Source organism: Sus scrofa, chromosome 1 (genome assembly GCF_000003025.6).
Source record: "Sus scrofa isolate TJ Tabasco breed Duroc chromosome 1, Sscrofa11.1, whole genome shotgun sequence".
In the NCBI taxonomy this organism is placed as follows: domain Eukaryota; kingdom Metazoa; phylum Chordata; class Mammalia; order Artiodactyla; family Suidae; genus Sus; species Sus scrofa.
In genome coordinates this window covers 135537219-135549747 of record NC_010443.5, presented here as the reverse complement: position 1 = coordinate 135549747, position 12529 = coordinate 135537219, and the positions used below count along the sequence as shown (strand labels likewise).

Here is a 12529-nt window from a genome sequence, read left to right as displayed (position 1 = left end):
CACAAAAATCAACAAAATTTTAACTCTATTGCACAATATGTCAGATGAACAACGGAAATAATTGCTGTCAGTTTGTACTTTTTTGACCAATAATTCTCTGTATTTCCTGCAAGTAACTTGAGTGATGCAAATGACCTTATTTTTACAGCATGCTTTTATTAAATAGTTTATTATTTTGGCAGACTAATAAAGATTTTGGTATTTGCTTTTATTTGCAATAATATTACCACCACATAAAAAAGGATTTTATGTTCTTTTTGAGGAACAAGGAGGATAAAAGTGGTGATGGATAGCGCAACTGAGGCATCAGCAATGAGCTGGAAATGAGACACATAAATATGAAAGCAGAGCTAAGAAAATAGAACTGCACCCTTGGCCTTTCTTAAAAGAACATGCACACTTCATGGTTCATTCACACTGTTACAGAAACTCCTTTTGTTTCCAATGAATCAAGGAATGCACGTAAAGTCTGAAACACTATTCTTACTCATAGCTGACTGACTCCTATTTAATTAGACTCATTCCAGGGAAATATTTCCAAGCTTTCTGAGGATATTTTGATTTGAGGAAAAAAATAGTCAATTTACTGAAAAGTTGGTGGCTGGAAGGGCTGAAAGAGAATCAAAACAGGTTTACTAATTTTATCATTATTTAGCACAGCATAGAAATGAAAGCATTTCACACTGTAGCATCTTAGGGTCGATTGAGCAATTGAATAGTATTAAAGGATATTTGATGTAGGTGGCTAGGCAACTGAATGTGCCGTTAAGGACAAATAATATTATATATATAAACATTGGGCAGACCACTTTAAAACGAAGTTTTAGGAATTATATTATTATTTCTTGCCAGTGATGGTATGTGTTTATTCAAAAATTAGAATTGTTTTCATGTTTCATGTTTTCAGATTTAATGTCAGTATGTAAATTTTGTGTCAAATATTACATATTTATTGTCACCAGAGTATGTTTAGCATTAATTTTATCTTCCTCCATTAATTACTTGTTTCCTTGTAGCAGCATTTAATTGTTGTCATGAATGAAAGTAGATTGTGATAAAGAAAGGAAGGGAAGGTAAATCTCTTTCATTTTCAGGGCCAGAACCTGAATTGGCAGCTCTTAGCTCAGTAATATTCAAACGTGGAAGTATTTTTCTTTGCACATGAAAGTGCAGCCAGTAGATGAAAGTAGGGAGAAGTAATATATTGTGAGCTGAGAAATCCACTGCTTCATTATCGGCATAATTCTTCGGATCTTACAGAGGGAGAAAGCTCTACCATTTGGACTCTTGTCGCAAAGGCTTACAATAGACATGATTCTGACAAGAGGTTGGTGGTAGCTGAACAGACTTAACAATTAATAGTATGCCAAGGCTGAGTTCAGAGAATTGCTTTACCCAATGCCAATCATTCATTCCTGGCAGTAGCACTTCACATCTTTCCTGGGATGCCATCCAACCACAGTGGCATCTAAAATATATCGAGCAGTGTTACAGTTGGAGGTGAAATTGAAATTTGCGCCAAACAGAAGTGACAAATTCACATGGCTGAGTGTTGCCTAGCAATCAGGTCCAAGGGGGATGTGGCAATTCTGCCTTTACCAAAAGGGGTGTATAAGGAGGGAAAAAGAAACTTCTGCATTAGAGCTTAGGCGGACTCACAAGTAGGGCCAGGTATTTGAGAGACTTCATTTCACTTCCGGAAATTAAGGAGGTAGGAATTTAAGTGACATAGGGAAAGGAGGGCAGCAGCTGAAGTTGGTAGGATAAGCAGCTTTCAAGTTGGAGGCTCTCAGCAATTAACCTGGGGGAGGGGGAGAGCAGCAAGATGCCAAGATGCCAGACTTGCTGCAAAAATTCATGGCAATTGGCCATCCTGCTGCCTTTTGACTGCAGGCCTCTGATACACCTCTGTTCAGCTGACACTTGGCAGCTGGGTGGCCCCAGGGTAAAGAGAGCAAATGGTGACTTTCTCTTCCCAGAAATCCACCTGGGAGCAAAGCTCCCGCTGGGCAGCCAGACTCAAGAGATTAGTGGAATGAATGGAACCCTCAAACTGAAATTCCTGTCTTAAACCCTCCTTTACTCTTTCTTTTGGGTTTCCCAATCCACCTATTTTGTATTGGTCTCTCCTTTATCTTGGGGAATGCTACTCAAACTTCCCCTACCCTATCCTCTAAAGTGTGAAGTGATTATCAATCAATGATCAATATACAGCAAGTGGGTATAGCAAAATACAAACTCTGGGGAAAATGACACAGTTCTTGCTTCATAAAATTGTCTCAGGTCACGACCTGAGAAATTCTGTGCAAATAATCTTGTCTTGGATTTTCCACCCCTCCATATTTAGAAGAAGCATGAACCTGGAAACTTGTAGTGTAGATTTAACTGTTTAGTAGAGGAATTCATGGAGGTATTGTAGCCACCACACCAGAGATTGTTTTCCTCTTTAGCTATGTTTTTGTTGTCCTCTCTCTCTTGAACTGTTAGAGCCTCATTAACCTGCTGAGACTAGTCTTCACAGCCCTGCATGAGAGAAGAGCTCAATCAAGACTGGGATCCTGGATACCATTATTTCCTAGAGTGGTGTGCCCTAAACCATAGGCTAACTCTGGATCTCAGGCCTAAGTGAGTCCCCATTCCCAAGGATGCAAAATTTCAATACTCTGTCTAGGGATTTGGCTGGATTTGTACATAACATGTTGTTTTTTCAAAGAGGCTATAAATTCCTAAAAGCAGGAGCCCTTCTAAGTAGGACGACATAAGATAAAACGGTGAAAATGTAAAGTGCTATACAATTGTAAGGTATTTTTGTTATTCCTATTATGCATAGCACGCTGTTGGTCTTGCAACAGATGTTTAATAAGCGCTGGTGGATCAATGAATGGACTAAAATCACAGATGAATTGATAGTGATATGAGTGTATAAAACTGATATATACATTTAAGAGATTTTATAGATCATAAAGCTGGCTAATAATAATAATAACAACTAAACTTTTGGACTTCTCATTTTGAGTCATCCTAAATTCTTTACAATAATTAACTCATTTAATTACCACCACAACAATATGAGGCAGATAGTATGATTCTCATTTAAAATGAGAGGGTTGTTGCACAGAAAGCTTAATCAATTTTCTCAAATTGTTAGTAAGTGAGAGGAGAATTACTTTCTAACTGGGCTTCAGAAATAACCTCCATCAATGGAGGTTTTATATATATATATATAATTAGTATATATATTCATATATATGGAAATGTAAAATTTGGATCTATTCTATGTAGTTTCTGTAAGCATGAATAATTAAAGCAGAGTGTAGCCAGTACACTCCTGGTAGAGTGCAGCCAGAATAGGGCACTTCAAAAATTTTCAAAAATTACCACCTCGGAATCCCTGGAAACCCTGAATAGGTTAACTTATATGGCAAAGGGGAATTAAGGTTGCAGATGAGATTATGATTGCTTATCATAAGACTTTGATCCAAGGAAAGATCATCCTGGATTGATCAGGTGTCCTAATGTAATCACAAGGAAATACTGAAATACTGGAAAGGCAAAAGTGTCCACATTAGGGAGGCAGTTCTCTGTGAGGACATGACTGGCCATTACTAGCTTTGAAGATAGAAGGGGGCTATGATCCAAGGAATGCACACATTCTCTAGAAACTGAAAAAGGCAAGAAATTGGACTTTCCTCTGTCCATACATTGATTTTAATACAATGAGACCCATTTCAGACTTATAACCTCCAAAACCATAGAATAATACCTTCATGTTGTTTGAGTCATTAGGTTTGTGGTAATTTGTTACAGCAGAAACAGGAAACTAATACAGCCTTCAAATTCCAGTGTTAGGGAATGAATTTTGATTCCTTGCTAATCCAATACTGGAGTTTATTGACATTAACTTCCAAGAGTCAAAAATTAAAAGACTTGACCTAACTTAGATTCATTATTAGTTTTGTTTTCATTTGAACTATGTACAAGGAAAATAGTTCCACATAACATTCTATAATTCTGAATACTTCTTATTTTCTCTAACCAATGTCTATTTTTATTTCATTTTTTTGTCTTTTTTTTTTTTTTCAGGGCTGCACCCACAGTATATAGAGATTCCCGGGCTAGAGGTCTAATTGGAGCTCTAGCTGCCAGCCTATGCCACAGCCACAGTAATGCCAGATCTGAGCCACGTCTGCAACCTACACCACAGCTGAGGGCAATGCCGGATCCTTAACTCATGGAGCAAGGCCAGGGACTGAACCTGCATCCTCGTGAATACTAGCCAAATTCATTTCCACTGAGCCATGATGGGATCTCCTATTTTTATTTCATTTTAAGCATATTATAATCATTAAAATTTTAGACATATAGGCAACCAAATTTACCCAGAAAAGAAAGACATCATATCCTGTGGTCCATGATTTAAACTTTTCTGCTGTGTTGCTTGACCTTTCCTGCTCTATTTGTCTTTCTTCTTCTTTCCCATCTACCTTCACCTGTTCTTTGTTTAACTCTTAAAATAACGATCTCCTTAAACTGATAGTTCTCTGGCTAAAGAGCCATAAGGATGCATCCTTTTTTTTTTTTTTTTTTTTTTTTTTTTTTTTTTTTTTGGAGTCTCAGTATTCTAATATTTCCACTTCTCTTTTTTCCTCAACAACAACAAAAACAATAATAATAGATGGAATTTATTAAGCACTTACTATGTGCCAATATTGTGATAATATTGTTTTACATGCATTAAATCATTTAATCCTCATAAAACTCTAGGAGGTAAGTACTCTTGTTATTTCTGTTTTTCAGATAAGAAAAGGGAGACATAGAAAGGATTAGAAACTTACCTTAAGTACTTTAACTCAAAAGTGGAAGAGCTGGGATACAAATCCAGAGAAGTGTTCACCTTAAGGTAAGTGATCTTAACCTTACATTCTGCTGCCTTCTTGCTTATGTTCATCCTGGGAGTAGCAACTAGAATCCCTCCTAGGCAAAAACTACCTGAATTATGCACAGTGCTTAAGGTAATAAAAGATAAAAGTGTTAAGTGTTCTGTCCTCAAGAGAGCCCTAGGTGGTTAAGAAATAAACAGAGTAAAAACAGGAGAGGTGAGAAATCCAGGCAGGTGATGTATGTACAAAAGCCAAGGTTCTCCATGTCAGAAAGTAGACCCTGGAAATATCAAGGAAGAGCCTTTGGATTTTTTAGTTTTATATTCTGAGCAACTTAGTACCAAGCTCAATGTACAGTGAATATTCCCAGTGATTTTATACCCAGGCTTATTGGAACACGAGGGAAGTGATGATAATATTGGAAAGTCCATGTGTTTTACAGTTAATATCTCAAAATATAAAAAAAAATTATCCATCTATAGTGATAGGTTTACATAGACTATTTAAAAAGATGATTTTCTTGGCTGTTGGCTTGAATTCTACAAGTATAATACTATTATATCCTGGTTACTTCATGATGATTAGAAGCTTTGATTAACTGATGTATTTCTGTAGTACAATAGGAAACCAAATATTGCTTAAAATAAATTTCATTTGCTAAACAAAGTATATCTAAACACAAGGGCCGTGGAGTATCATGAATTATAAAAGCTTGACTTAATTGTGAAAAAGCTGAGGACCATAATGTGTACTCAAATGTTAATTAAAAGTGGAGTGAAGGAGTTCCCTTCATGGCTCAGCAGTTAAAGAACATGACTGGCATCCATGAGGATGTGGGTTCGATCCCTGGCTTTCTTCAGTGGGTTAAGGATCACGCTTTCCCATGAGCTGTGGTGTAGGTCACAGACATGGCTCAGATCCCACATTGCTGTGGCTGTGGTGTAGGCTGGTGGCTACAGCTTGGATTTGACCCCTGGCCTGGGAACCTCCATATGCCACGAGTGCAACCCTAAAATAGCAAAAAAAAAAAAAAAAAAAAAAAGAAAAAGAAAAAAAAAATTTGTATGAATAGGTTCAAATTTTGTGTCTCCAAATATCCCCAGTTATAATCTAATGCTTCTATTAACAGATTAATGAATTAATTCTTCTAGTCATCATACTTTAGTGCTAGTTGTCTTAATCAGATGACATGTAACTGAGATCTGGCCATAAAAGGGATGCAAATTTTAACCTGAGGGAAGACAGATTTTCTGGTAAGGGCTACACAAGTTTCTCTAGTAGGAAGTATTAAGGGGCCAATTTTTTTTGGGCTAGTGGTGAAGGTGTAAAAGAGGATAACACAAAAAGAAGAAAAATTATGGATAGAAGAGTGATACAGCTAGAGACAAAGATTGTCTATTACATAGTTTGTTTATTCCTGGAACTTTCAAATAAAACAAGACCAATTAATGAATGATTTCTGGGCCTCTACTTTAAAGGACTGTGCTATACAAAATATGATTCTTGATCTTTGACCTCAAGGGGAAATGTTAAGCATAGGGCTGGCACTAGGATGAGGAGAATAAGGCATCTAAGCATATGAAAATGTAAATAATGATATAAAATAAATCATAATTTCATTCAACAAAATAGTGGAAATCATGAGGTAGTACCAACAGGATTAACTTGAGGCAGGAAATGATGCAAAGTTTGGGGGAGGGAGCCATCATTAAGGCCTGAAATCAAGAGTTACAGAACCAGAGTACTGGGTTTGCAGGGGGCATCAATCTGATTTGCCCTGTATTCCTAGACATGTGCCACCCTGAATTACTTTTACAGAATTAACCTTTTCCACTCTCTTTTCTCTGAATAAATAGAAAAGAGCAACTGAAGCTCAAGGGACCCTCTTTTCTTCTCATGACAGCCCTAAGATCTCAATCTAGTTAGCAAATGCTGTGGCACTAATTAGAGTGCTGGGCCCATAGATCCACTCAATAACTACCTGCTAATTGTATGGTAAAGCATAAAAACACATTTAACTTGGATAAGATCTCATCAAATGTGACTCTATCATGTCTTAGCAGTATGAGCTTGGGTTAGTTACATACTGTTTTTATTTTCCTTATCTGTATAATGGGACTGCTATCTTCTGCAGCAAAATGTCAACCTCTTAACTGAAATAACATGTAAATGTATATGATACTTATTAGACACACAAATGTTCATTATATGTTTGAAAGGTGACCATATTGCTATAAACAGATAGAGGCTGACCCCTGTCATTGAGGAAAATTGTGTGGCATTTAGAAACTGGGTCCTGTTATCTTCAGTTTTCTTACCTACAAAATGAAGGACTTAAAAGGATTTGGAAGGGTACTGAAATTCTAATGGTCTTTGTTTCTGAGAAGAAAGATGTTGGTCAACCACCTAATCAAATCTTTCTATGCTCCAAAGCACTTATTCAATGTTGAAAAAAAAAAAAAAAAAAAGAATGACAAGAAGCTCACCACTAATAAAAAGACAAGATAACATCTCTCTTCTCCTTGGGCATATGCTTCTCTCTTGGATATGTATCAGTTGGTGCCAGTTGATGATGTTATTATTTGGCTGGCAAAAACAAAAGCAAAAGTAGTGAGCATTTTTTTGAGCCACATTATTCAATTTAATAAGAAACTACATCTTTTTCAGGGATTCTTCCTACTAATTTGGTATCAAACTGTCTTTTCTTGATACAAATGTGATAAAGGATAATAATTATTTATTCAAATTACCTTTCATGGTAAAGTGAAAGTTGGCAACTTTATATCATTTTCCTAGTTTTTTCAATTATTGATTAATTTTTAGGTTCATAAAATTTGAAAGTCTAGAAATCACTGACCTATAGCACCAATCAATAAATAGTTTTTATTCTTATCATTAGCATCTACATTATCATAAACAAGTTGAGAGGAAACTTTCTGAAAGGAATATATGATTATTATTGAAAATTACCAAGTTTTTAAAGCCTCACTTGCCTCTCTCAGCATCAAAGCCTGAACCCTCCCCGCTAGCCTCCCACCCCCACTCTGAGGAGGACAAGATGTGAGAAGAAAGAAGGAGGCAAGAGTCAGATTTTTTTCTGCTCCTGTGGGATCCTGCTGACTGAAATATTTACAAGTATGGAAATGGCACAGAGGAAGTCCACTTACTGCTGGAGAAGAAAGGTCGGAATTGGGCTTGTAGCATCCTCAGTGAGCCAGCTCAGAAGGCTTCTTTGCCCTGACCTAGCTCCAGGCAAGTAGCTATCAGGCCTGTTTGGGGTAAGCGATACAAAGAAGATAAAACACCAACAGCAGTTTTAAAGTCAGAACTGCTGCTTGAGTTGCCACACTCCCAGCAGAATAATACAGCCATGTTTTGGAGGATTTTCATGAGATGAAATTTTAACAGGTATATTAGAAAGACTGAGGGAAGTAACTCTATAAAAGTTTAAAGTCCGTGCATAGTGGTAGATTTTAAATCCATAGTCAAGGCTTTGTTTTGACTACCATCTGACTTTCAAAGACATTTCTATTGTAAATTAATAAACTTTTATAATGACGAGATATTTTCTGGCTTAAGAAATCAATCATGAAATTGGTAATCTATAAATAATTTATAAACATAAAACTGCTATTGTTGCTACTGTTTTTTCTATTTATCAGCAATATTTTTCATATTCTTATTGTCCATTGAATTTGACTTGAATAGTAATGTTTATTTGCATATGTTTTTGCATGTGCCAACTTTGAGTGTTAGGGTGAGTTATATCAGACCTCCTATTTAGAAATATTGACATTAAGTAAAGACAAACAAAGGGAACCAAGGAATTGACTCCGAGAGTTCACTAGATTAATCTGTTATCAGAACCAGGAACATATATTTAGAATTTGCCTTTCTCAAACTATATCAAGCCCCATCTATAGTTCTAGATAACTTTTTTAGCCTGAACATATATTCGTATATGAGGGAATATGGCAAATAACCCCATGCCAATCAATGACAGGAACAGCTGAGATGACACAAATAGACTCAACAACATCAATGATAATGTATATTCCCTGTAGATAGAACAATCTCTCCCACATAGTGGTAATATTTGGTCCTTAGCTAATATTTGATATTTTACTTCTCAGGAGAGCGTCCCATCCTCTGATCTCTCTTCTGAGTTGGGAATTACTAGTTGCTCATGCTGTGATTCTGTTTATCTGTTAGAGAAGACAGGAAGGGGTTTCACCTCTTTCGCATTTTTATACATCATTTGTGACTGAATAACCTATATTAAAGTGATTAAAATTTGTATCGGACACCATTCATGCATACACCCATCTTCTTCAGGTTTATTCTGACTCTGTGTTTGTGTTTAGTAGTGTTGATAGGGAAGATAATAAGTACATCCAGGTATATTTTGACAAAACACATTAATGTCATAAAATAACATTTGATACTTTTCTATTTTAAGCCAAAAAAGATCATTCATCACTTAATCTATTAAAGCTGAATTGACTTGAGAATATGTTTATTTCCTTTTAAAAAGAATTGTATTGGCATATAGTTGACTTAAAATGTTTCAGATATACAGCAAAATGAATCAGTTATACATGTACATACATACATTCTTTTTCCCTGTATAGGACACAGACTACTGAGTAGATTTCCCTGTGCTATACATTAGATCCTTGTTATCTTTTTTATATACAGTAGTTTGTCTATGTTATTCCCATCTTCCTAATTTATCCTTCCCCACCACGTTTTCCCCTATGGTAACCATAGGTTTGATTTTGAAATCTGAGTTTATTTTTATTTTATAACTAAGTTCTTTTGTATCATTTTCATTAGATTCCACATTAAGTGATATCATATGATATTTTTCTCTCTCCCACTTCACTTAGTATGATAATCTCTAGGTCCATCCATGTTGCTACAAATGTCATTATTTCATTCTTTTTATGGCTGTTTCATTGTATATATGTACCATATATTCTGTATATGTTCCTCTGCTGATGCACATTTAAATTACTTCCATATCTTGGTTATTGTAAATAGTGCTGCAATGAATGTTGAGGTGCATGTATCTTTTTGAATTATTTGGTTTTCCCTGAATATATGCCCAGGAGTGGGATTTCTGGATCATATGGCAGCTCTATATTTAGTTTTTAAAGGAACTTCCATACTGTTCTCCATAGTGGTTGCACCAATTTCTATGCCGACCAATAGTGTATGTGGGTTCCCTTTCTCTGCACCCTCTCCAAAAATTTATTGTTTGTAGACTTTTTGATGATAGCCATTCTGACCAGCATGTTTATTTTCTTTAACTGTTTTATTTTGTATTTTGATTTTGAACATCATTCTTAACTTCTTCTCACATCCTTGTATACCTGTAATTTTTAAAGATACTCTTTCCAATCAGGGTGAATCTCCAGGTACATGTGAGTGAAGGGTGAGGAAATGTGGCACACACTGCCTTAAAACCTCTCTTGCTGTTAGACTTGCTGCAAAATACTTTATAGTATGACACTTGAATCACATCATTGAAAAAGTTCAAACACAGAAAATTTTAAATATTATTCCCAAAAACTATAGTCTAGAGAATATTTATGACCTCATGCTACCTCCAGAACACAGGATGGACATAGTTATTCATGTATGGCTCCCTGACTGCAGAATTGGGTTTTTATTTCTAGACTTTCAGACAATCAATTTCAGAGGGTGAACATGTAACTTACTTCTAAATTAATTTCCTTGGAAATCAATATGTGTTATATGGGAAAGTAGATGAATATATAGACCACACTAATATGCGGGATTTAAATAGACCACTCTAAGAACAAGCCAGATGTTTATACGTAGGGATGTGTGTGTGCGTGTGTGTGTGTGTGTCTGTGTGTGTCTGTGTATACATGCACATGTTTAATAGTCTATTAAAAAAGAACCCTTAGGCCTATATTCAAACAAAAGTGCACAATTTCATATTTTGTATTCATGCACAATTCTGACATTACTGACACTTTGGAATAGTGTAGGATAGTTCACCAAATAGGAAAATTAATTTCACTCCACCCTTAGTATGCTCATGGAAGCTATAGAATTCATTCTAAGCATATTGCCAATAGACAAACAAACAAACAGCATGTGTATCCTGTTAGATCTTAATCACAGCAGGGAGCCGAGCCAATGGAAATATACTGCATTCAGTCTTAAGCAGTCTCAGTTGTACTCAGAATTACTCATGTATGCCTGGGTTCTACTCAAGTTCTTTATAATTTACACAGGGTTATTATACACTATGCTTCTTCCCAAATCAGCTGTCTCCATAAGAGGCTCGGGCATTATGGAGCCAGGGAACACTCAGGATAAGTCCAAGAATGCTGTGTCTATGGGGGAAAAGGCAAAGTAAAAATCACTCCCTGCATAAATGCACAAAGAATTTGGGTATCTAAACATGAGGTGCTCCTGAAATACCACTTAAAAAAAGTCTAATGGCTGGTCTAAAGAAGTATGTGACTGGCAGTTTGGAGTAGAAAATTTAAGCTATCATGAAGTTGGGGGTCCTGGCTAGTTAAATCTTTTGCAGGTCTATTGCTTCTCCAAACATTCCTCACAGTATCTAACACACAAATATACTTTGTTGAGCATCAGCAAGGGTTTTACTCCCACCCCTACTGCATTATTCAGAGTAATATAAGAATTAAGGTCAATGAAAGGGAAAAAAGTAAACCCTAAGTGTCTAAAAGTTCTTTGTTCAGATAAGATTATTTTTTTAATTTGGAAACTGCAGCATTCATTCATGGGTACCCTGCTTTTAAATTTAAATATGACTCTAATAATATTTTCCATTTAAAAAACTATATTCTTGGGGAATTCCCGTCGTGGCGCAGTGGTTAATGAATCCGACTAGGAACCATGAGGTTGCGGGTTGGGTCCCTGCCCTTGCTCAGTGGGTTAAGGATCCGGCGTTGCTGTGAGCTGTGGTGTAGGTTGCAGACGCGGCTCGGATCCCGCGTTGCTGTGGCTCTGGCGTGGGCTGGTGGCTGCAGCTCTGATTCGACCCCTAGCCTGGGAACCTCCATATGCCGCGGGAGCAGCCCAAGAAATAGCAAAAAGACAAAAAAAAAAAAAAAAAAACCAACTATATTCTTGAACCTATATAGAAGGGATGATTTGAATTCTATATGATACCAGGCTAACCAGTTAAAAAGTGAAATTTTCAGTTAATGTTATTCCAATCAATAAGCATGTTTCTTAGAAAATGAGATATTTCTATGGAAATTAGATATATACTCTAATAACAGATAGATTTTATATATTTTGTTCATTATTCTATTGCTAGTGACTAGACCATAGCAGACATTCAATATGTATTTGTTGAATGGGGGAAAGAAATCAATGGTTTGTGACATGTCAGAGAAAGACCACAGCTGTGTTTATTACAGTGGAGTTTATTTCTCTAAGTGGGTGTGCTCAGAAATTCAGATGATAAGAATTGAAATGTTTTAATAAAGGATATACTAATATCTGTTCTGATATGATATTTGTATATGGTCAGAACAGGGTCAAAGTAGTCTGTTAGGGATGTATTTGGCTATAGATAACAGAAAAACCGCCACAGTGGTCCTAATAGATGAGGCTTTGTCTTCTGCATCAGGAAGTTT

General features: G+C 36.1%; 1 long non-coding RNA gene across 2 annotated transcripts in view; it reads left to right on the top strand.

Annotated features, from left to right (window-relative positions):
* LOC106506797 overlaps window positions 1–9431 on the top strand; it is a 39522-nt gene extending 30091 nt beyond the window's left edge. For both annotated transcript variants that reach the window (XR_002345585.1, XR_001302355.2), the window contains exons 3-4: window positions 4798–4900; window positions 7883–9431. This is a non-coding gene — a long non-coding RNA (uncharacterized LOC106506797). The remainder of the gene's footprint in view (window positions 1–4797; window positions 4901–7882) is intronic.